The sequence below is a fragment of the Pleurodeles waltl genome, chromosome 3_1 (assembly GCF_031143425.1).
Source record: "Pleurodeles waltl isolate 20211129_DDA chromosome 3_1, aPleWal1.hap1.20221129, whole genome shotgun sequence".
NCBI lineage: Eukaryota > Metazoa > Chordata > Amphibia > Caudata > Salamandridae > Pleurodeles > Pleurodeles waltl.
The window spans coordinates 1988739492-1988761226 of record NC_090440.1 but is presented as its reverse complement, the minus strand read 5'-3'; the positions used below and the strand labels follow the sequence as shown (position 1 = coordinate 1988761226).

At 44.6% G+C, this 21735-nt stretch overlaps 3 non-coding genes and 4 pseudogenes across 3 annotated transcripts; all 7 read left to right on the top strand.

Moving 5' to 3' along the window:
- Positions 1-420: 420 nt before the first annotated feature.
- Positions 421-638, top strand: LOC138286105 (small nucleolar RNA U3). Its single transcript, XR_011201799.1, has one exon. It is a non-coding gene; the product is annotated as a small nucleolar RNA U3 (small nucleolar RNA).
- Positions 639-4759: 4121 nt separating this feature from the next.
- LOC138286180 (small nucleolar RNA U3) lies at positions 4760-4977 on the top strand. The gene has a single exon (XR_011201870.1). It is a non-coding gene; the product is annotated as a small nucleolar RNA U3 (small nucleolar RNA).
- A 4121-nt stretch (positions 4978-9098) lies between these two features.
- On the top strand, positions 9099-9316 carry LOC138286151 (small nucleolar RNA U3). Its single transcript, XR_011201843.1, has one exon. It is a non-coding gene; the product is annotated as a small nucleolar RNA U3 (small nucleolar RNA).
- A 4127-nt stretch (positions 9317-13443) lies between these two features.
- Positions 13444-13577, top strand: LOC138286209 (small nucleolar RNA U3; annotated as a pseudogene).
- An 811-nt stretch (positions 13578-14388) lies between these two features.
- LOC138286202 (small nucleolar RNA U3) lies at positions 14389-14578 on the top strand (annotated as a pseudogene).
- A 4127-nt stretch (positions 14579-18705) lies between these two features.
- On the top strand, positions 18706-18839 carry LOC138286208 (small nucleolar RNA U3; annotated as a pseudogene).
- An 811-nt stretch (positions 18840-19650) lies between these two features.
- On the top strand, positions 19651-19840 carry LOC138286201 (small nucleolar RNA U3; annotated as a pseudogene).
- Positions 19841-21735: the final 1895 nt, after the last annotated feature.

Genomic DNA, 21735 nt, shown 5'->3' with positions numbered 1-21735 from the left:
TTAAACAAGTTAAAATGTGTTTTTTGCGGTAAACGAGAGCAGGAAAGGAAAGTATGGCTGCCGTTTCTTTACCTGTTTGAACTTTAACTTTCATACTGTAGTCCTGTGTCTGTTTCAGGAGCAGCCAACAGGTAACCTGTGTGTGTGTGTGTGTGTCTGTGTGTGAGACAGGGCCGGGAAAAGGCAGGCTGAATTTGATTGGTGGCTGATTTCTGATATGCAAATTTTTAAAGCATTGTGTCACCCGAGTTCTAGGGAGAACTCTTTCTTGCACAGAAATGCACGCGCATCTGCTGAATGCTATTTTGTGGTCTTATCTATATATTTATATGTTTTTTGACTTGATGCCCAACAGGTGCTTACTGTAGGTAAGAAGGGTTTCCACTTTTTCTGTCTGTGTGAGCTGGAAGTGGTTCAGGCAAGACTATACTTTCAGGGATCATTTCTATAGTTTTTAACTGAGGAAATGTGTTCGAAAGTGTCTGGTCTTCGCTAACCACGAGGAAGAGTTGTAGTGTTTTCTTCTGAGCGCGAAGCCAGTGGACAGTGTTGCATTTGTGCAGCTGCTGTCTGCTATTGATGAACGTTCCTCTCTTCTTTTACGAAGAACTGGAGGAAGGAAACACAAACTGAGTGGTTAGCTTCTTGTTTCAGTTTAAGAGAGTACAGCATTTTAAACTTCTTTTCTTGGATATTTGATGGTTGCCAGATTCTCACTTGACTTGTATTTGCAATCACCTCTTTTGAGCTTTTTGGGGGCTTTCTTTTATAAACTGAGCTTTTCAAACGGTCTTTCTAATCGTAATTTGGTACATTTAAGTAAAGAGGGTCTTTTCAAATGGACCTGGGGAAGGGGAAGATTTACTCACCTTTTACGCAACTCAGCAGGACAACTTGAGGATAAAACGTAGAGAAACAAAGATATTTCTCCTTGTTGCTCCTCAGTTGGGAAGGCGTACGCGTTCCCAGGTTTACTACTCTTAGTAAATCTGGGAATGCATGAAAGAGCATGGGTGGATGCCTAAGATCACCCACTCCCTACCCATGGAACGCCTTCCCGGCAAACAGTAACGCAAGGCAGCGACTTGCGCTGCCATGGGTTACTCTAGATTTATTAAGACATGCAATGCCACGCAAGGTGGCCTTGCGTGGTTTAGTAAACCTCACTGATGCCCTGGTGTTGCCTTACGCTGTGATAACGCAAGCGTTTCATAAATCTGGGCCTCTATGTTTGATCTATTTTTAGAGTTTAGACATCTTCCACACAATTAGTGCCCCTCAGTGGCTTATCGCCCTGTCGAATTGACGTGGGGAAAAGGGGCTTTCTAATGCTAGTTAGTCTTTTTAGACTAAAACCAAGAGTAACACCCTGGTCACAGGTCCTAAAATGTATAAGGCTGTTGAGGATCTTAGACCGATGAGGACAAAGAACGCCGTCTTGGGTATTTGCTAAGGTGTTGCACGGGGACTCGCATAGCACAAAGTAACGTAAGCGTAAAGGATTGCATCTGATTACTTACCATAAAAGCCTGTAGGCGCAGCAGAAAATCATTCAGCTTCCCAGGAACGCTCGCACAACCTCTAGTACATCAAGGGCTAGATGTCTTAGGACATTGGAATTTTTTAAGATTCATTGGGGACAGTGAAGTTGCAACAATCAAATAATGGTTGGAATAAGCCATCTGGTCTAATATTCTAGCAAATGTCGTTTTTTTGGCTTTCCTGTTTAATTTAAAGCATTCTTACCTCATTGAACGAAATGTTGAGCTGTCAGCATAGGCGTCGTTCCTCTGCTGTCACATTAGTTAAATGCCCTGTCCCCTCGCTTTTGTCAATAACTCTCAACAGAAGACGTTTAATGATCCCTTTGGGCCCCTAATAATGTTCTCGTATGCTATATTAGAACACTGCAAGATTGATAGCCTCATGAAGAAAATCGGAATGCCAGCAGCTTTTAAACAGTAGAATAATCCCTGTACCTTGAAAATGGTAAAGCTGCAATGTGTGGAACCCCGGAGGCCGCCATTTTGGAGTTCAAACATGCCCCAATGCCGGGGAAACGAGGTGGGTGGGTTGGCGGCAGAGCGTGAATTGGAGAAGGTTCCGCTCTGGCGGCAGGCCAGTTGAGTGCTTCAAAACTTTGCCTAATCTTGGCTTTATAGGAGCCAGGAGCGTAGCCCGACTGCCTTCCCAGCAATGTCCTTTTTTAAAATAATGAAATAAATAGATAAGTAAATATAAAAACAAAAAACAAAGTAAGACTAAATTGTGGTACCCTCTAGCCTGCTGGAAGAGGGGATGTGGACTGTTTTTCGCCTTCAACTTGAGCCTGTTGTGCTGAAGCAATACTTTAGTTAGCGGCATAGACCACAGCAGCAGTTTTTAAAGTCTGTATCACTTACCATCTGAGAGCTAAGCCAGATGGCAGCAAAAATGCTGTTGTGACATCTTCCTGTGCCACTGGAACAGAGTGGCATTGCGTTATAAAAAGTTTCTGAAGAAAGAAACTGGAACTAGTGGGGCATATTTAAGAGAGGCTTGCACTGCAGTTGCGTGACTTCTAGTGACGCAACAGCGGTCAGACCTTTTAACCATATCTAGGAGATCACGCAAAGCCACTTGGCGTGGCTTTGAATAGTCCCGTAGATAGTGATTAAGGCAAGGCATTGTAAAGCGGTGCGCTGGCTTACTCTGCATTAGGGAGGCGATCCAAGGGCTTTGCAGTGTGTGTTCCAACGCAACACCCATGTTGTTAGACGCATCCCCAAATTTACAGAGCCATATAAATCTGGGAATGCACCAACACCTTACCCCTCCCCAGGGGAGGGTCAGTGAGGAGAAATATCTTTATTTCTCTTTGTTGTTTCCCCTTTCTATGTGTGCTGCGTTTTGCAGCACGCATAGGAAAAGGGAAAAGCCTCCCAAGATTGTTTTTGTGTAGGAAGGTGCCTCTTCCTTCACAAAAACAATTTTGCCTACAACGCAGACAACCTTGCACCATGGTGCAAGGTTGCCGGCGCTGGCTCTAGGCAGTCAAAATGGCTCCAGCGCAGTGGAAAAGGACAGTATTGCATACATATAACACATTATTGCCCGTTTTCTTTGACACAGGGCACAGCAATGTGACTTGCTGTGCTGCCCTGCGCCAAAATGTCGTAAATCTGCCCCAGTGTTTGTAAGTGTCAGAGAGTTGTTGCAGAAAAGCCCTGATCTGGAAAGGAAGGGCAGAGTTGTATTTATGAAACAACTGTCTTTTGTTGATGGCTGTTCCTTTCTTCATTTGAGGAAGGGCTGGATGACGGATACATTCACTGAAATGTTCGGTTCCTATTCTGAAGAATACTAGGATCAAAATTGTCCCGACAAGGATTCACTCCCCGGTGAACGGAATCTTCTGTACAAGAAAAATAAACCGTGTTTTGGATACTTCTATAATACAGAGATGCCTAAAAGTCATGGGGCCTGGAAAAGCTGCATATGTTCAAAGCGGCTGGTAGGACAAGGTGTTGCTGATGTGAAGGCTTTCTTTGATGTCCAGGTATTCAGAGCTCATCTGAAAGTGGTAGGTTCCGTTGTAACCCGTGGTTCCTGCGGAATGCCATCGCCTTGTAAGGGTCTTACACGTGAACTGGGGGAGAGTTACTTTGTTTGGGGAGACTGATTGAAGACATTGCCATACATTTGATCTGTGGTGCAACTTTTCAAAATGTAAAGGTATGTTGCTTGCTACACCTTTTGTTTCCATACTTGCAAACCTACCAGGTCGTTTCTCATTCACTAGCAATCAGTATCACGCTTTCGGCACATTGAAAGGTCATAATCTGAACCAAATATTCTGATTGAAAACTGTCTTCCTGCAAAATCCTGTGGAACCTGCCGTTTTGTTTCAAGTTTTTCCCATTTTCCCTTGTGTAAGGCATTGCAGTAGTCCAAATGAGTGCTAATTAATGCTCTGCCTCTTAACATGTAAATCGATTTGCGTCAGGAAGTTGAACATCTCACCAAGATATCTGAGGATGAAACTACCAGAGAAATCCATGTCTTGGCTTGAGCTTCAAAATGAAGGCTGTGAACAAGAATAATTCCCAGTGTTTTCACCACCTACACTTTCAGCACAGTATGATGTGAACTCAGAGGGCAAGTGTGTGCTGCTTTACTTGAACAGAGTAAGCGCTCTGGTGATTCTGTCCGATCTCCAGTAAAATTCACCCACTTCGTGCAGTCTGATAATGCGTAGCCATCTTGAAATGGTAATAATTGTCATTTAGTGCAGTGCCGAAAGCTCTGGAAGTAACGGTAGACTGTCTTTTTTGTGAGTTTACCAACTGTTTCTCTTACTTTTTAAACAAGTTAAAATGTGTTTGTTGCGGTAAACGAGAGCAGGAAAGGAAAGTATGGCTGCCGTTTCTTTACCTGTTTGAACTTTAACTTTCATACTGTAGTCCTCTGTCTGTTTCAGGAGCAGCCAACAGGTAACCTGTGTGTGTGTGTGTGTCTGTGTGTGAGACAGGGCCGGGAAAAGGCAGGCTGAATTTGATTGGTGGCTGATTTCTGATATGCAAATTTTTAAAGCATTGTGTCACCCGAGTTCTAGGGAGAACTCTTTCTTGCACAGAAATGCACGCGCATCTGCTGAATGCTATTTTGTGGTCTTATCTATATATTTATATGTTTTTTGACTTGATGCCCAACAGGTGCTTACTGTAGGTAAGAAGTGTTTCCACTTTTTCTGTCTGTGTGAGCTGGAAGTGGTTCAGGCAAGACTATACTTTCAGGGATCATTTTTATAGTTTTTAACTGAGGAAATGTGTTCGAAAGTGTCTTGTCTTCGCTAACCCCGAGGAAGAGTTGTAGTGTTTTCTTCTGAGCGCGAAGCCAGTGGACAGTGTTGCATTTGTGCAGCTGCTGTCTGCTATTGATGAACGTTCCTCTCTTCTTTTACGAAGAACTGGAGGAAGGAAACACAAACTGAGTGGTTAGCTTCTTGTTTCAGTTTAAGAGAGTACAGCATTTTAAACTTCTTTTCTTGGATATTTGATGGTTGCCAGATTCTCACTTGACTTGTATTTGCAATCACCTCTTTTGGGCTTTTTTGGGGCTTTCTTTTATAAACTGAGCTTTTCAAACGGTCTTTCTAATCGTAATTTGGTACATTTAAGTAAAGAGGGTCTTTTCAAATGGACCCGGGGAAGGGGAAGATTTACTCACCTTTTACGCAACTCAGCAGGACAACTTGAGGATAAAACGTAGAGAAACAAAGATATTTCTCCTTGTTGCTCCTCAGTTGGGAAGGCGTACGCGTTCCCAGGTTTACTACTCTTAGTAAATCTGGGAATGCATGAAAGAGCATGGGTGGATGCCTAAGATCACCCACTCCCTACCCATGGAACGCCTTCCCGGCAAACAGTAACGCAAGGCAGCGACTTGCGCTGCCATGGGTTGCTCTAGATTTATTAAGACATGCAATGCCACACAAGGTGGCCTTGCGTGGTTTAGTAAACCTCACTGATGCCCTGGTGTTGCCTTACGCTGTGATAACGCAAGCGTTTCATAAATCTGGGCCTCTATGTTTGATCTATTTTTAGAGTTTAGACATCTTCCACACAATTAGTGCCGCTCAGTGGCTTATCGCCCTGTCAAATTGACGTGGGGAAAAGGGGCTTTCTAATGCTAGTTAGTCTTTTTAGACTAAAACCAAGAGTAACACCCTGGTCACAGGTCCTAAAATGTATAAGGCTGTTGAGGATCTTAGACCGATGAGGACAAAGAACGCCGTCTTGGGTATTTGCTAAGGTGTTGCACGGGGAGTCGCATAGCACAAAGTAACGTAAGCGTAAAGGATTGCATCTGATTACTTACCATAAAAGCCTGTAGGCGCAGCAGAAAATCATTCAGCTTCCCAGGAACGCTCGCACAACCTCTAGTACATCAAGGGCTAGATGTCTTAGGACATTGGAATTTTTTAAGATTCATTGGGGACAGTGAAGTTGCAACAATCAAATAATGGTTGGAATAAGCCATCTGGTCTAATATTCTAGCAAATGTCGTTTTTTTGGCTTTCCTGTTTAATTTAAAGCATTCTTACCTCATTGAACGAAATGTTGAGCTGTCAGCATAGGCGTCGTTCCTCTGCTGTCACATTAGTTAAATGCCCTGTCCCCTCGCTTTTGTCAATAACTCTCAACAGAAGACGTTTAATGATCCCTTTGGGCCCCTAATAATGTTCTCGTATGCTATATTAGAACACTGCAAGATTGATAGCCTCATGAAGAAAATCGGAATGCCAGCAGCTTTTAAACAGTAGAATAATCCCTGTACCTTGAAAATGGTAAAGCTGCAATGTGTGGAACCCCGGAGGCCGCCATTTTGGAGTTCAAACATGCCCCAATGCCGGGGAAACGAGGTGGGTGGGTTGGCGGCAGAGCGTGAATTGGAGAAGGTTCCGCTCTGGCGGCAGGCCAGTTGAGTGCTTCAAAACTTTGCCTAATCTTGGCTTTATAGGAGCCAGGAGCGTAGCCCGACTGCCTTCCCAGCAATGTCCTTTTTTAAAATAATGAAATAAATAGATAAGTAAATATAAAAACAAAAAACAAAGTAAGACTAAATTGTGGTACCCTCTAGCCTGCTGGAAGAGGGGATGTGGACTGTTTTTCGCCTTCAACTTGAGCCTGTCGTGCTGAAGCAATACTTTAGTTAGCGGCATAGACCACAGCAGCAGTTTTTAAAGTCTGTATCACTTACCATCTGAGAGCTAAGCCAGATGGCAGCAAAAATGCTGTTGTGACATCTTCCTGTGCCACTGGAACAGAGTGGCATAGCGTTATAAAAAGTTTCTGAAGAAAGAAACTGGAACTAGTGGGGCATATTTAAGAGAGGCTTGCACTGCAGTTGCGTGACTTCTAGTGACGCAACAGCGGTCAGACCTTTTAACCATATCTAGGAGATCACGCAAAGCCACTTGGCGTGGCTTTGAATAGTCCCGTAGATAGTGATTAAGGCAAGGCATTGTAAAGCGGTGCGCTGGCTTACTCTGCATTAGGGAGGCGATCCAAGGGCTTTGCAGTGTGTGTTCCAACGCAACACCCATGTTGTTAGACGCATCCCCAAATTTACAGAGCCATGTAAATCTGGGAATGCACCAACACCTTACCCCTCCCCAGGGGAGGGTCAGTGAGGAGAAATATCTTTATTTCTCTTTGTTGTTTCCCCTTTCTATGTGTGCTGCGTTTTGCAGCACGCATAGGAAAAGGGAAAAGCCTCCCAAGATTGTTTTTGTGTAGGAAGGTGCCTCTTCCTTCACAAAAACAATTTTGCCTACAACGCAGACAACTTTGCACCATGGTGCAAGGTTGCCGGCGCTGGCTCTAGGCAGTCAAAATGGCTCCAGCGCAGTGGAAAAGGACAGTATTGCATACATATAACACATTATTGCCCGTTTTCTTTGACACAGGGCACAGCAATGTGACTTGCTGTGCTGCCCTGCGCCAAAATGTCGTAAATCTGCCCCAGTGTTTGTAAGTGTCAGAGTTGTTGCAGAAAAGCCCTGATCTGGAAAGGAAGGGCAGAGTTGTATTTATGAAACAACTGTCTTTTGTTGATGGCTGTTCCTTTCTTCATTTGAGGAAGGGCTGGATGACGGATACATTCACTGAAATGTTCGGTTCCTATTCTGAAGAATACTAGGATCAAAATTGTCCCGACAAGGATTCACTCCCCGGTGAACGGAATCTTCTGTACAAGAAAAATAAACCGTGTTTTGGATACTTCTATAATACAGAGATGCCTAAAAGTCATGGGGCCTGGAAAAGCTGCATATGTTCAAAGCGGCTGGTAGGACAAGGTGTTGCTGATGTGAAGGCTTTCTTTGATGTCCAGGTATTCAGAGCTCATCTGAAAGTGGTAGGTTCCGTTGTAACCCGTGGTTCCTGCGGAATGCCATCGCCTTGTAAGGGTCTTACACGTGAACTGGGGGAGAGTTACTTTGTTTGGGGAGACTGATTGAAGACATTGCCATACATTTGATCTGTGGTGCAACTTTTCAAAATGTAAAGGTAGGTTGCTTGCTACACCTTTTGTTTCCATACTTGCAAACCTACCAGGTCGTTTCTCATTCACTAGCAATCAGTATCACGCTTTCGGCACATTGAAAGGTCATAATCTGAACCAAATATTCTGATTGAAAACTGTCTTCCTGCAAAATCCTGTGGAACCTGCCGTTTTGTTTCAAGTTTTCCCCATTTTCCCTTGTGTAAGGCATTGCAGTAGTCCAAATGAGTGCTAATTAATGCTCTGCCTCTTAACATGTAAATCGATTTGCGTCAGGAAGTTGAACATCTCACCAAGATATCTGAGGATGAAACTACCAGAGAAATCCATGTCTTGGCTTGAGCTTCAAAATGAAGGCTGTGAACAAGAATAATTCCCAGTGTTTTCACCACCTACACTTTCAGCACAGTATGATGTGAACTCAGAGGGCAAGTGTGTGCTGCTTTACTTGAACAGAGTAAGCGCTCTGGTGATTCTGTCCGATCTCCAGTAAAATGCACCCACTTCGTGCAGTCTGATAATGCGTAGCCATCTTGAAATGGTAATAATTGTCATTTAGTGCAGTGCCGAAAGCTCTGGAAGTAACGGTAGACTGTCTTTTTTGTGAGTTTACCAACTGTTTCTCTTACTTTTTAAACAAGTTAAAATGTGTTTGTTGCGGTAAACGAGAGCAGGAAAGGAAAGTATGGCTGCCGTTTCTTTACCTGTTTGAACTTTAACTTTCATACTGTAGTCCTCTGTCTGTTTCAGGGGCAGCCAACAGGTAACCTGTGTGTGTGTGTGTGTGTCTGTGTGTGAGACAGGGCCGGGAAAAGGCAGGCTGAATTTGATTGGTGGCTGATTTCTGATATGCAAATTTTTAAAGCATTGTGTCACCCGAGTTCTAGGGAGAACTCTTTCTTGCACAGAAATGCACGCGCATCTGCTGAATGCTATTTTGTGGTCTTATCTATATATTTATATGTTTTTTGACTTGATGCCCAACAGGTGCTTACTGTAGGTAAGAAGGGTTTCCACTTTTTCTGTCTGTGTGAGCTGGAAGTGGTTCAGGCAAGACTATACTTTCAGGGATCATTTCTATAGTTTTTAACTGAGGGAATGTGTTCGAAAGTGTCTGGTCTTCGCTAACCACGAGGAAGAGTTGTAGTGTTTTCTTCTGAGCGCGAAGCCAGTGGACAGTGTTGCATTTGTGCAGCTGCTGTCTGCTATTGATGAACGTTCCTCTCTTCTTTTACGAAGAACTGGACGAAGGAAACACAAACTGAGTGGTTAGCTTCTTGTTTCAGTTTAAGAGAGTACAGCATTTTAAACTTCTTTTCTTGGATATTTGATGGTTGCCAGATTCTCACTTGACTTGTATTTGCAATCACCTCTTTTGGGCTTTTTTGGGCCTTTCTTTTATAAACTGAGCTTTTCAAACGGTCTTTCTAATCGTAATTTGGTACATTTAAGTAAAGAGGGTCTTTTCAAATGGACCCGAGGAAGGGGAAGATTTACTCACCTTTTACGCAACTCAGCAGGACAACTTGAGGATAAAACGTAGAGAAACAAAGATATTTCTCCTTGTTGCTCCTCAGTTGGGAAGGCGTACGCGTTCCCAGGTTTACTACTCTTAGTAAATCTGGGAATGCATGAAAGAGCATGGGTGGATGCCTAAGATCACCCACTCCCTACCCATGGAACGCCTTCCCGGCAAACAGTAACGCAAGGCAGCGACTTGCGCTGCCATGGGTTACTCTAGATTTATTAAGACATGCAATGCCACGCAAGGTGGCCTTGCGTGGTTTAGTAAACCTCACTGATGCCCTGGTGTTGCCTTACGCTGTGATAACGCAAGCGTTTCATAAATCTGGGCCTCTATGTTTGATCTATTTTTAGAGTTTAGACATCTTCCACACAATTAGTGCCGCTCAGTGGCTTATCGCCCTGTCGAATTGACGTGGGGAAAAGGGGCTTTCTAATGCTAGTTAGTCTTTTTAGACTAAAACCAAGAGTAACACCCTGGTCACAGGTCCTAAAATGTATAAGGCTGTTGAGGATCTTAGACCGATGAGGACAAAGAACGCCGTCTTGGGTATTTGCTAAGGTGTTGCACGGGGAGTCGCATAGCACAAAGTAACGTAAGCGTAAAGGATTGCATCTGATTACTTACCATAAAAGCCTGTAGGCGCAGCAGAAAATCATTCAGCTTCCCAGGAACGCTCGCACAACCTCTAGTACATCAAGGGCTAGATGTCTTAGGACATTGGAATTTTTTTAGATTCATTGGGGACAGTGAAGTTGCAACAATCAAATAATGGTTGGAATAAGCCAGCTGGTCTAATATTCTAGCAAATGTCGTTTTTTTGGCTTTCCTGTTTAATTTAAAGCATTCTTACCTCATTGAACGAAATGTTGAGCTGTCAGCATAGGCGTCGTTCCTCTGCTGTCACATTAGTTAAATGCCCTGTCCCCTCGCTTTTGTCAATAACTCTCAACAGAAGACGTTTAATGATCCCTTTGGGCCCCTAATAATGTTCTCGTATGCTATATTAGAACACTGTAAGATTGATAGCCTCATGAAGAAAATCGGAATGCCAGCAGCTTTTAAACAGTAGAATAATCCCTGTACCTTGAAAATGGTAAAGCTGCAATGTGTGGAACCCCGGAGGCCGCCATTTTGGAGTTCAAACATGCCCCAATGCCGGGGAAACGAGGTGGGTGGGTTGGCGGCAGAGCGTGAATTGGAGAAGGTTCCGCTCTGGCGGCAGGCCAGTTGAGTGCTTCAAAACTTTGCCTAATCTTGGCTTTATAGGAGCCAGGAGCGTAGCCCGACTGCCTTCCCAGCAATGTCCTTTTTTAAAATAATGAAATAAATAGATAAGTAAATATAAAAACAAAAAACAAAGTAAGACTAAATTGTGGTACCCTCTAGCCTGCTGGAAGAGGGGATGTGGACTGTTTTTCGCCTTCAACTTGAGCCTGTCGTGCTGAAGCAATACTTTAGTTAGCGGCATAGACCACAGCAGCAGTTTTTAAAGTCTGTATCACTTACCATCTGAGAGCTAAGCCAGATGGCAGCAAAAATGCTGTTGTGACATCTTCCTGTGCCACTGGAACAGAGTGGCATTGCGTTATAAAAAGTTTCTGAAGAAAGAAACTGGAACTAGTGGGGCATATTTAAGAGAGGCTTGCACTGCAGTTGCGTGACTTCTAGTGACGCAACAGCGGTCAGACCTTTTAACCATATCTAGGAGATCACGCAAAGCCACTTGGCGTGGCTTTGAATAGTCCCGTAGATAGTGATTAAGGCAAGGCATTGTAAAGCGGTGCGCTGGCTTACTCTGCATTAGGGAGGCGATCCAAGGGCTTTGCAGTGTGTGTTCCAACGCAACACCCATGTTGTTAGACGCATCCCCAAATTTACAGAGCCATGTAAATCTGGGAATGCACCAACACCTTACCCCTCCCCAGGGGAGGGTCAGTGAGGAGAAATATCTTTATTTCTCTTTGTTGTTTCCCCTTTCTATGTGTGCTGCGTTTTGCAGCACGCATAGGAAAAGGGAAAAGCCTCCCAAGATTGTTTTTGTGTAGGAAGGTGCCTCTTCCTTCACAAAAACAATTTTGCCTACAACGCAGACAACCTTGCACCATGGTGCAAGGTTGCCGGCGCTGGCTCTAGGCAGTCAAAATGGCTCCAGCGCAGTGGAAAAGGACAGTATTGCATACATATAACACATTATTGCCCGTTTTCTTTGACACAGGGCACAGCAATGTGACTTGCTGTGCTGCCCTGCGCCAAAATGTCGTAAATCTGCCCCAGTGTTTGTAAGTGTCAGAGAGTTGTTGCAGAAAAGCCCTGATCTGGAAAGGAAGGGCAGAGTTGTATTTATGAAACAACTGTCTTTTGTTGATGGCTGTTCCTTTCTTCATTTGAGGAAGGGCTGGATGACGGATACATTCACTGAAATGTTCGGTTCCTATTCTGAAGAATACTAGGATCAAAATTGTCCCGACAAGGATTCACTCCCCGGTGAACGGAATCTTCTGTACAAGAAAAATAAACCGTGTTTTGGATACTTCTATAATACAGAGATGCCTAAAAGTCATGGGGCCTGGAAAAGCTGCATATGTTCAAAGCGGCTGGTAGGACAAGGTGTTGCTGATGTGAAGGCTTTCTTTGATGTCCAGGTATTCAGAGCTCATCTGAAAGTGGTAGGTTCCGTTGTAACCCGTGGTTCCTGCGGAATGCCATCGCCTTGTAAGGGTCTTACACGTGAACTGGGGGAGAGTTACTTTGTTTGGGGAGACTGATTGAAGACATTGCCATACATTTGATCTGTGGTGCAACTTTTCAAAATGTAAAGGTATGTTGCTTGCTACACCTTTTGTTTCCATACTTGCAAACCTACCAGGTCGTTTCTCATTCACTAGCAATCAGTATCACGCTTTCGGCACATTGAAAGGTCATAATCTGAACCAAATATTCTGATTGAAAACTGTCTTCCTGCAAAATCCTGTGGAACCTGCCGTTTTGTTTCAAGTTTTTCCCATTTTCCCTTGTGTAAGGCATTGCAGTAGTCCAAATGAGTGCTAATTAATGCTCTGCCTCTTAACATGTAAATCGATTTGCGTCAGGAAGTTGAACATCTCACCAAGATATCTGAGGATGAAACTACCAGAGAAATCCATGTCTTGGCTTGAGCTTCAAAATGAAGGCTGTGAACAAGAATAATTCCCAGTGTTTTCACCACCTACACTTTCAGCACAGCATGATGTGAACTCAGAGGGCAAGTGTGTGCTGCTTTACTTGAACAGAGTAAGCGCTCTGGTGACTCTGTCCGATCTCCAGTAAAATGCACCCACTTCGTGCAGTCTGATAATGCGTAGCCATCTTGAAATGGTAATAATTGTCATTTAGTGCAGTGCCGAAAGCTCTGGAAGTAACGGTAGACTGTCTTTTTTGTGAGTTTACCAACTGTTTCTCTTACTTTTTAAACAAGTTAAAATGTGTTTGTTGCGGTAAACGAGAGCAGGAAAGGAAAGTATGGCTGCCGTTTCTTTACCTGTTTGAACTTTAACTTTCATACTGTAGTCCTCTGTCTGTTTCAGGGGCAGCCAACAGGTAACCTGTGTGTGTGTGTGTGTGTGTGTCTGTGTGTGAGACAGGGCCGGGAAAAGGCAGGCTGAATTTGATTGGTGGCTGATTTCTGATATGCAAATTTTTAAAGCATTGTGTCACCCGAGTTCCATGGAGAACTCTTTCTTGCACAGAAATGCACGCGCATCTGCTGAATGCTATTTTGTGGTCTTATCTATATATTTATATGTTTTTTTACTTGATGCCCAACAGGTGCTTACTGTAGGTAAGAAGGGTTTCCACTTTTTCTGTCTGTGTGAGCTGGAAGTGGTTCAGGCAAGACTATACTTTCAGGGATCATTTCTATAGTTTTTAACTGAGGAAATGTGTTCGAAAGTGTCTGGTCTTCGCTAACCACGAGGAAGAGTTGTAGGGCCGTATTTATACTCTGGTTGCGCCGAATTTGCGTCGTTTTTTTCGACGCAAATTCGACGCTAAATTAACGCCATATTTATACTCTGGCGTTAGACGCTTCGGGCGCCAAAGTGCCCGGAGTGTGCGTCATTTTTTAGCGTGAACCCCTTCCTTGTGTTAATGATATGCAAGGGAGGCGTTCCCGTCTTAAAAAATGACTCCCAGGCCTTTACGTGGTATTTATACTCCTGGGCAAAAATGACGCCCGGGAGTGGGCGTGGCCAAAAACGGCGCTTTTGCGCCGCTTTTTAACGCCTGGGTCAGGGATGGCGTTAAGGGACAAGTGGGCTCAAAATGAGCCCAGAGTGCCCTCCCCTGCCCCCAGGGACCCCCCCCTGCCACCCTTGCCCACCCCAGGAGGACACCCAAGGACGGAGGGACCCATCCCATGGACATTAAGGTAAGTTCAGGTAAGTATTTTTTTTTGTTTTTTTGTGGCATAGGGGGGCCTGATTTGTGCCCCCCTACATGCCACTATGCCCAATGACCATGCCCAGGGGACAGAAGTCCCCTGGGCATGGCCATTGGGCAAGGGGGCATGACTCCTATCTTTACAATGATAGGAGTCATGTTGATGGGGGATGGGCGTCGAAAATAAATGGCGCAAGTCGGGTTACGATGATTTTTTCGACGTAACCTGACTTGCCCCATTTTAAGACGCCCATGCGCCATTTTCCCCCTACGCCGGCGCTGCCTGGTGTACGTGGTTTTTCTCGCGCACACCAGGCAGCGCCGGTCTGCTTGCGCCGGCTAACGCCATTCAATAAATACGGCGCCCGCATGGCGCTTCAGAATGGCGTTAGCCGGCGCAAAACTTTTTGACGCTAAACTGCGTTAGCGCAGTTTAGCGTCAAAAAGTATAAATATGGGCCGTAGTGTTTTCTTCTGAGCGCGAAGCCAGTGGACAGTGTTGCATTTGTGCAGCTGCTGTCTGCTATTGATGAACGTTCCTCTCTTCTTTTACGAAGAACTGGAGGAAGGAAACACAAACTGAGTGGTTAGCTTCTTGTTTCAGTTTAAGAGAGTACAGCATTTTAAACTTCTTTTCTTGGATATTTGATGGTTGCCAGATTCTCACTTGACTTGTATTTGCAATCACCTCTTTTGGGCTTTTTTGGGGCTTTCTTTTATAAACTGAGCTTTTCAAACGGTCTTTCTAATCGTAATTTGGTACATTTAAGTAAAGAGGGTCTTTTCAAATGGACCCGAGGAAGGGGAAGATTTACTCACCTTTTACGCAACTCAGCAGGACAACTTGAGGATAAAACGTAGAGAAACAAAGATATTTCTCCTTGTTGCTCCTCAGTTGGGAAGGCGTACGCGTTCCCAGGTTTACTACTCTTAGTAAATCTGGGAATGCATGAAAGAGCATGGGTGGATGCCTAAGATCACCCACTCCCTACCCATGGAACGCCTTCCCGGCAAACAGTAACGCAAGGCAGCGACTTGCGCTGCCATGGGTTACTCTAGATTTATTAAGACATGCAATGCCACGCAAGGTGGCCTTGCGTGGTTTAGTAAACCTCACTGATGCCCTGGTGTTGCCTTACACTGTGATAACGCAAGCGTTTCATAAATCTGGGCCTCTATGTTTGATCTATTTTTAGAGTTTAGACATCTTCCACACAATTAGTGCCGCTCAGTGGCTTATCGCCCTGTCGAATTGACGTGGGGAAAAGGGGCTTTCTAATGCTAGTTAGTCTTTTTAGACTAAAACCAAGAGTAACACCCTGGTCACAGGTCCTAAAATGTATAAGGCTGTTGAGGATCTTAGACCGATGAGGACAAAGAACGCCGTCTTGGGCATTTGCTAAGGTGTTGCACGGGGACTCGCATAGCACAAAGTAACGTAAGCGTAAAGGATTGCATCTGATTACTTACCATAAAAGCCTGTAGGCGCAGCAGAAAATCATTCAGCTTCCCAGGAACGCTCGCACAACCTCTAGTACATCAAGGGCTAGATGTCTTAGGACATTGGAATTTTTTAAGATTCATTGGGGACAGTGAAGTTGCAACAATCAAATAATGGTTGGAATAAGCCATCTGGTCTAATATTCTAGCAAATGTCGTTTTTTTGGCTTTCCTGTTTAATTTAAAGCATTCTTACCTCATTGAACGAAATGTTGAGCTGTCAGCATAGGCGTCGTTCCTCTGCTGTCACATTAGTTAAATGCCCTGTCCCCTCGCTTTTGTCAATAACTCTCAACAGAAGACGTTTAATGATCCCTTTGGGCCCCTAATAATGTTCTCGTATGCTATATTAGAACACTGTAAGATTGATAGCCTCATGAAGAAAATCGGAATGCCAGCAGCTTTTAAACAGTAGAATAATCCCTGTACCTTGAAAATGGTAAAGCTGCAATGTGTGGAACCCCGGAGGCCGCCATTTTGGAGTTCAAACATGCCCCAATGCCGGGGAAACGAGGTGGGTGGGTTGGCGGCAGAGCGTGAATTGGAGAAGGTTCCGCTCTGGCGGCAGGCCAGTTGAGTGCTTCAAAACTTTGCCTAATCTTGGCTTTATAGGAGCCAGGAGCGTAGCCCGACTGCCTTCCCAGCAATGTCCTTTTTTAAAATAATGAAATAAATAGATAAGTAAATATAAAAACAAAAAACAAAGTAAGACTAAATTGTGGTACCCTCTAGCCTGCTGGAAGAGGGGATGTGGACTGTTTTTCGCCTTCAACTTGAGCCTGTCGTGCTGAAGCAATACTTTAGTTAGCGGCATAGACCACAGCAGCAGTTTTTAAAGTCTGTATCACTTACCATCTGAGAGCTAAGCCAGATGGCAGCAAAAATGCTGTTGTGACATCTTCCTGTGCCACTGGAACAGAGTGGCATAGCGTTATAAAAAGTTTCTGAAGAAAGAAACTGGAACTAGTGGGGCATATTTAAGAGAGGCTTGCACTGCAGTTGCGTGACTTCTAGTGACGCAACAGCGGTCAGACCTTTTAACCATATCTAGGAGATCACGCAAAGCCACTTGGCGTGGCTTTGAATAGTCCCGTAGATAGTGATTAAGGCAAGGCATTGTAAAGCGGTGCGCTGGCTTACTCTGCATTAGGGAGGCGATCCAAGGGCTTTGCAGTGTGTGTTCCAACGCAACACCCATGTTGTTAGACGCATCCCCAAATTTACAGAGCCATGTAAATCTGGGAATGCACCAACACCTTACCCCTCCCCAGGGGAGGGTCAGTGAGGAGAAATATCTTTATTTCTCTTTGTTGTTTCCCCTTTCTATGTGTGCTGCGTTTTGCAGCACGCATAGGAAAAGGGAAAAGCCTCCCAAGATTGTTTTTGTGTAGGAAGGTGCCTCTTCCTTCACAAAAACAATTTTGCCTACAACGCAGACAACCTTGCACCATGGTGCAAGGTTGCCGGCGCTGGCTCTAGGCAGTCAAAATGGCTCCAGCGCAGTGGAAAAGGACAGTATTGCATACATATAACACATTATTGCCCGTTTTCTTTGACACAGGGCACAGCAATGTGACTTGCTGTGCTGCCCTGCGCCAAAATGTCGTAAATCTGCCCCAGTGTTTGTAAGTGTCAGAGAGTTGTTGCAGAAAAGCCCTGATCTGGAAAGGAAGGGCAGAGTTGTATTTATGAAACAACTGTCTTTTGTTGATGGCTGTTCCTTTCTTCATTTGAGGAAGGGCTGGATGACGGATACATTCACTGAAATGTTCGGTTCCTATTCTGAAGAATACTAGGATCAAAATTGTCCCGACAAGGATTCACTCCCCGGTGAACGGAATCTTCTGTACAAGAAAAATAAACCGTGTTTTGGATACTTCTATAATACAGAGATGCCTAAAAGTCATGGGGCCTGGAAAAGCTGCATATGTTCAAAGCGGCTGGTAGGACAAGGTGTTGCTGATGTGAAGGCTTTCTTTGATGTCCAGGTATTCAGAGCTCATCTGAAAGTGGTAGGTTCCGTTGTAACCCGTGGTTCCTGCGGAATGCCATCGCCTTGTAAGGGTCTTACACGTGAACTGGGGGAGAGTTACTTTGTTTGGGGAGACTGATTGAAGACATTGCCATACATTTGATCTGTGGTGCAACTTTTCAAAATGTAAAGGTATGTTGCTTGCTACACCTTTTGTTTCCATACTTGCAAACCTACCAGGTCGTTTCTCATTCACTAGCAATCAGTATCACGCTTTCGGCACATTGAAAGGTCATAATCTGAACCAAATATTCTGATTGAAAACTGTCTTCCTGCAAAATCCTGTGGAACCTGCCGTTTTGTTTCAAGTTTTTCCCATTTTCCCTTGTGTAAGGCATTGCAGTAGTCCAAATGAGTGCTAATTAATGCTCTGCCTCTTAACATGTAAATCGATTTGCGTCAGGAAGTTGAACATCTCACCAAGATATCTGAGGATGAAACTACCAGAGAAATCCATGTCTTGGCTTGAGCTTCAAAATGAAGGCTGTGAACAAGAATAATTCCCAGTGTTTTCACCACCTACACTTTCAGCACAGCATGATGTGAACTCAGAGGGCAAGTGTGTGCTGCTTTACTTGAACAGAGTAAGCGCTCTGGTGACTCTGTCCGATCTCCAGTAAAATGCACCCACTTCGTGCAGTCTGATAATGCGTAGCCATCTTGAAATGGTAATAATTGTCATTTAGTGCAGTGCCGAAAGCTCTGGAAGTAACGGTAGACTGTCTTTTTTGTGAGTTTACCAACTGTTTCTCTTACTTTTTAAACAAGTTAAAATGTGTTTGTTGCGGTAAACGAGAGCAGGAAAGGAAAGTATGGCTGCCGTTTCTTTACCTGTTTGAACTTTAACTTTCATACTGTAGTCCTCTGTCTGTTTCAGGGGCAGCCAACAGGTAACCTGTGTGTGTGTGTGTGTGTGTGTCTGTGTGTGAGACAGGGCCGGGAAAAGGCAGGCTGAATTTGATTGGTGGCTGATTTCTGATATGCAAATTTTTAAAGCATTGTGTCACCCGAGTTCCATGGAGAACTCTTTCTTGCACAGAAATGCACGCGCATCTGCTGAATGCTATTTTGTGGTCTTATCTATATATTTATATGTTTTTTTACTTGATGCCCAACAGGTGCTTACTGTAGGTAAGAAGGGTTTCCACTTTTTCTGTCTGTGTGAGCTGGAAGTGGTTCAGGCAAGACTATACTTTCAGGGATCATTTCTATAGTTTTTAACTGAGGAAATGTGTTCGAAAGTGTCTGGTCTTCGCTAACCACGAGGAAGAGTTGTAGGGCCGTATTTATACTCTGGTTGCGCCGAATTTGCGTCGTTTTTTTCGACGCAAATTCGACGCTAAATTAACGCCATATTTATACTCTGGCGTTAGACGCTTCGGGCGCCAAAGTGCCCGGAGTGTGCGTCATTTTTTAGCGTGAACCCCTTCCTTGTGTTAATGATATGCAAGGGAGGCGTTCCCGTCTTAAAAAATGACTCCCAGGCCTTTACGTGGTATTTATACTCCTGGGCAAAAATGACGCCCGGGAGTGGGCGTGGCCAAAAACGGCGCTTTTGCGCCGCTTTTTAACGCCTGGGTCAGGGATGGCGTTAAGGGACAAGTGGGCTCAAAATGAGCCCAGAGTGCCCTCCCCTGCCCCCAGGGACCCCCCCCTGCCACCCTTGCCCACCCCAGGAGGACACCCAAGGACGGAGGGACCCATCCCATGGACATTAAGGTAAGTTCAGGTAAGTATTTTTTTTTGTTTTTTTGTGGCATAGGGGGGCCTGATTTGTGCCCCCCTACATGCCACTATGCCCAATGACCATGCCCAGGGGACAGAAGTCCCCTGGGCATGGCCATTGGGCAAGGGGGCATGACTCCTATCTTTACAATGATAGGAGTCATGTTGATGGGGGATGGGCGTCGAAAATAAATGGCGCAAGTCGGGTTACGATGATTTTTTCGACGTAACCTGACTTGCCCCATTTTAAGACGCCCATGCGCCATTTTCCCCCTACGCCGGCGCTGCCTGGTGTACGTGGTTTTTCTCGCGCACACCAGGCAGCGCCGGTCTGCTTGCGCCGGCTAACGCCATTCAATAAATACGGCGCCCGCATGGCGCTTCAGAATGGCGTTAGCCGGCGCAAAACTTTTTGACGCTAAACTGCGTTAGCGCAGTTTAGCGTCAAAAAGTATAAATATGGGCCGTAGTGTTTTCTTCTGAGCGCGAAGCCAGTGGACAGTGTTGCATTTGTGCAGCTGCTGTCTGCTATTGATGAACGTTCCTCTCTTCTTTTACGAAGAACTGGAGGAAGGAAACACAAACTGAGTGGTTAGCTTCTTGTTTCAGTTTAAGAGAGTACAGCATTTTAAACTTCTTTTCTTGGATATTTGATGGTTGCCAGATTCTCACTTGACTTGTATTTGCAATCACCTCTTTTGGGCTTTTTTGGGGCTTTCTTTTATAAACTGAGCTTTTCAAACGGTCTTTCTAATCGTAATTTGGTACATTTAAGTAAAGAGGGTCTTTTCAAATGGACCCGAGGAAGGGGAAGATTTACTCACCTTTTACGCAACTCAGCAGGACAACTTGAGGATAAAACGTAGAGAAACAAAGATATTTCTCCTTGTTGCTCCTCAGTTGGGAAGGCGTACGCGTTCCCAGGTTTACTACTCTTAGTAAATCTGGGAATGCATGAAAGAGCATGGGTGGATGCCTAAGATCACCCACTCCCTACCCATGGAACGCCTTCCCGGCAAACAGTAACGCAAGGCAGCGACTTGCGCTGCCATGGGTTACTCTAGATTTATTAAGACATGCAATGCCACGCAAGGTGGCCTTGCGTGGTTTAGTAAACCTCACTGATGCCCTGGTGTTGCCTTACACTGTGATAACGCAAGCGTTTCATAAATCTGGGCCTCTATGTTTGATCTATTTTTAGAGTTTAGACATCTTCCACACAATTAGTGCCGCTCAGTGGCTTATCGCCCTGTCGAATTGACGTGGGGAAAAGGGGCTTTCTAATGCTAGTTAGTCTTTTTAGACTAAAACCAAGAGTAACACCCTGGTCACAGGTCCTAAAATGTATAAGGCTGTTGAGGATCTTAGACCGATGAGGACAAAGAACGCCGTCTTGGGCATTTGCTAAGGTGTTGCACGGGGACTCGCATAGCACAAAGTAACGTAAGCGTAAAGGATTGCATCTGATTACTTACCATAAAAGCCTGTAGGCGCAGCAGAAAATCATTCAGCTTCCCAGGAACGCTCGCACAACCTCTAGTACATCAAGGGCTAGATGTCTTAGGACATTGGAATTTTTTAAGATTCACTGGGGACAGTGAAGTTGCAACAATCAAATAATGGTTGGAATAAGCCATCTGGTCTAATATTCTAGCAAATGTCGTTTTTTTGGCTTTCCTGTTTAATTTAAAGCATTCTTACCTCATTGAACGAAATGTTGAGCTGTCAGCATAGGCGTCGTTCCTCTGCTGTCACATTAGTTAAATGCCCTGTCCCCTCGCTTTTGTCAATAACTCTCAACAGAAGACGTTTAATGATCCCTTTGGGCCCCTAATAATGTTCTCGTATGCTATATTAGAACACTGTAAGATTGATAGCCTCATGAAGAAAATCGGAATGCCAGCAGCTTTTAAACAGTAGAATAATCCCTGTACCTTGAAAATGGTAAAGCTGCAATGTGTGGAACCCCGGAGGCCGCCATTTTGGAGTTCAAACATGCCCCAATGCCGGGGAAACGAGGTGGGTGGGTTGGCGGCAGAGCGTGAATTGGAGAAGGTTCCGCTCTGGCGGCAGGCCAGTTGAGTGCTTCAAAACTTTGCCTAATCTTGGCTTTATAGGAGCCAGGAGCGTAGCCCGACTGCCTTCCCAGCAATGTCCTTTTTTAAAATAATGAAATAAATAGATAAGTAAATATAAAAACAAAAAACAAAGTAAGACTAAATTGTGGTACCCTCTAGCCTGCTGGAAGAGGGGATGTGGACTGTTTTTCGCCTTCAACTTGAGCCTGTCGTGCTGAAGCAATACTTTAGTTAGCGGCATAGACCACAGCAGCAGTTTTTAAAGTCTGTATCACTTACCATCTGAGAGCTAAGCCAGATGGCAGCAAAAATGCTGTTGTGACATCTTCCTGTGCCACTGGAACAGAGTGGCATAGCGTTATAAAAAGTTTCTGAAGAAAGAAACTGGAACTAGTGGGGCATATTTAAGA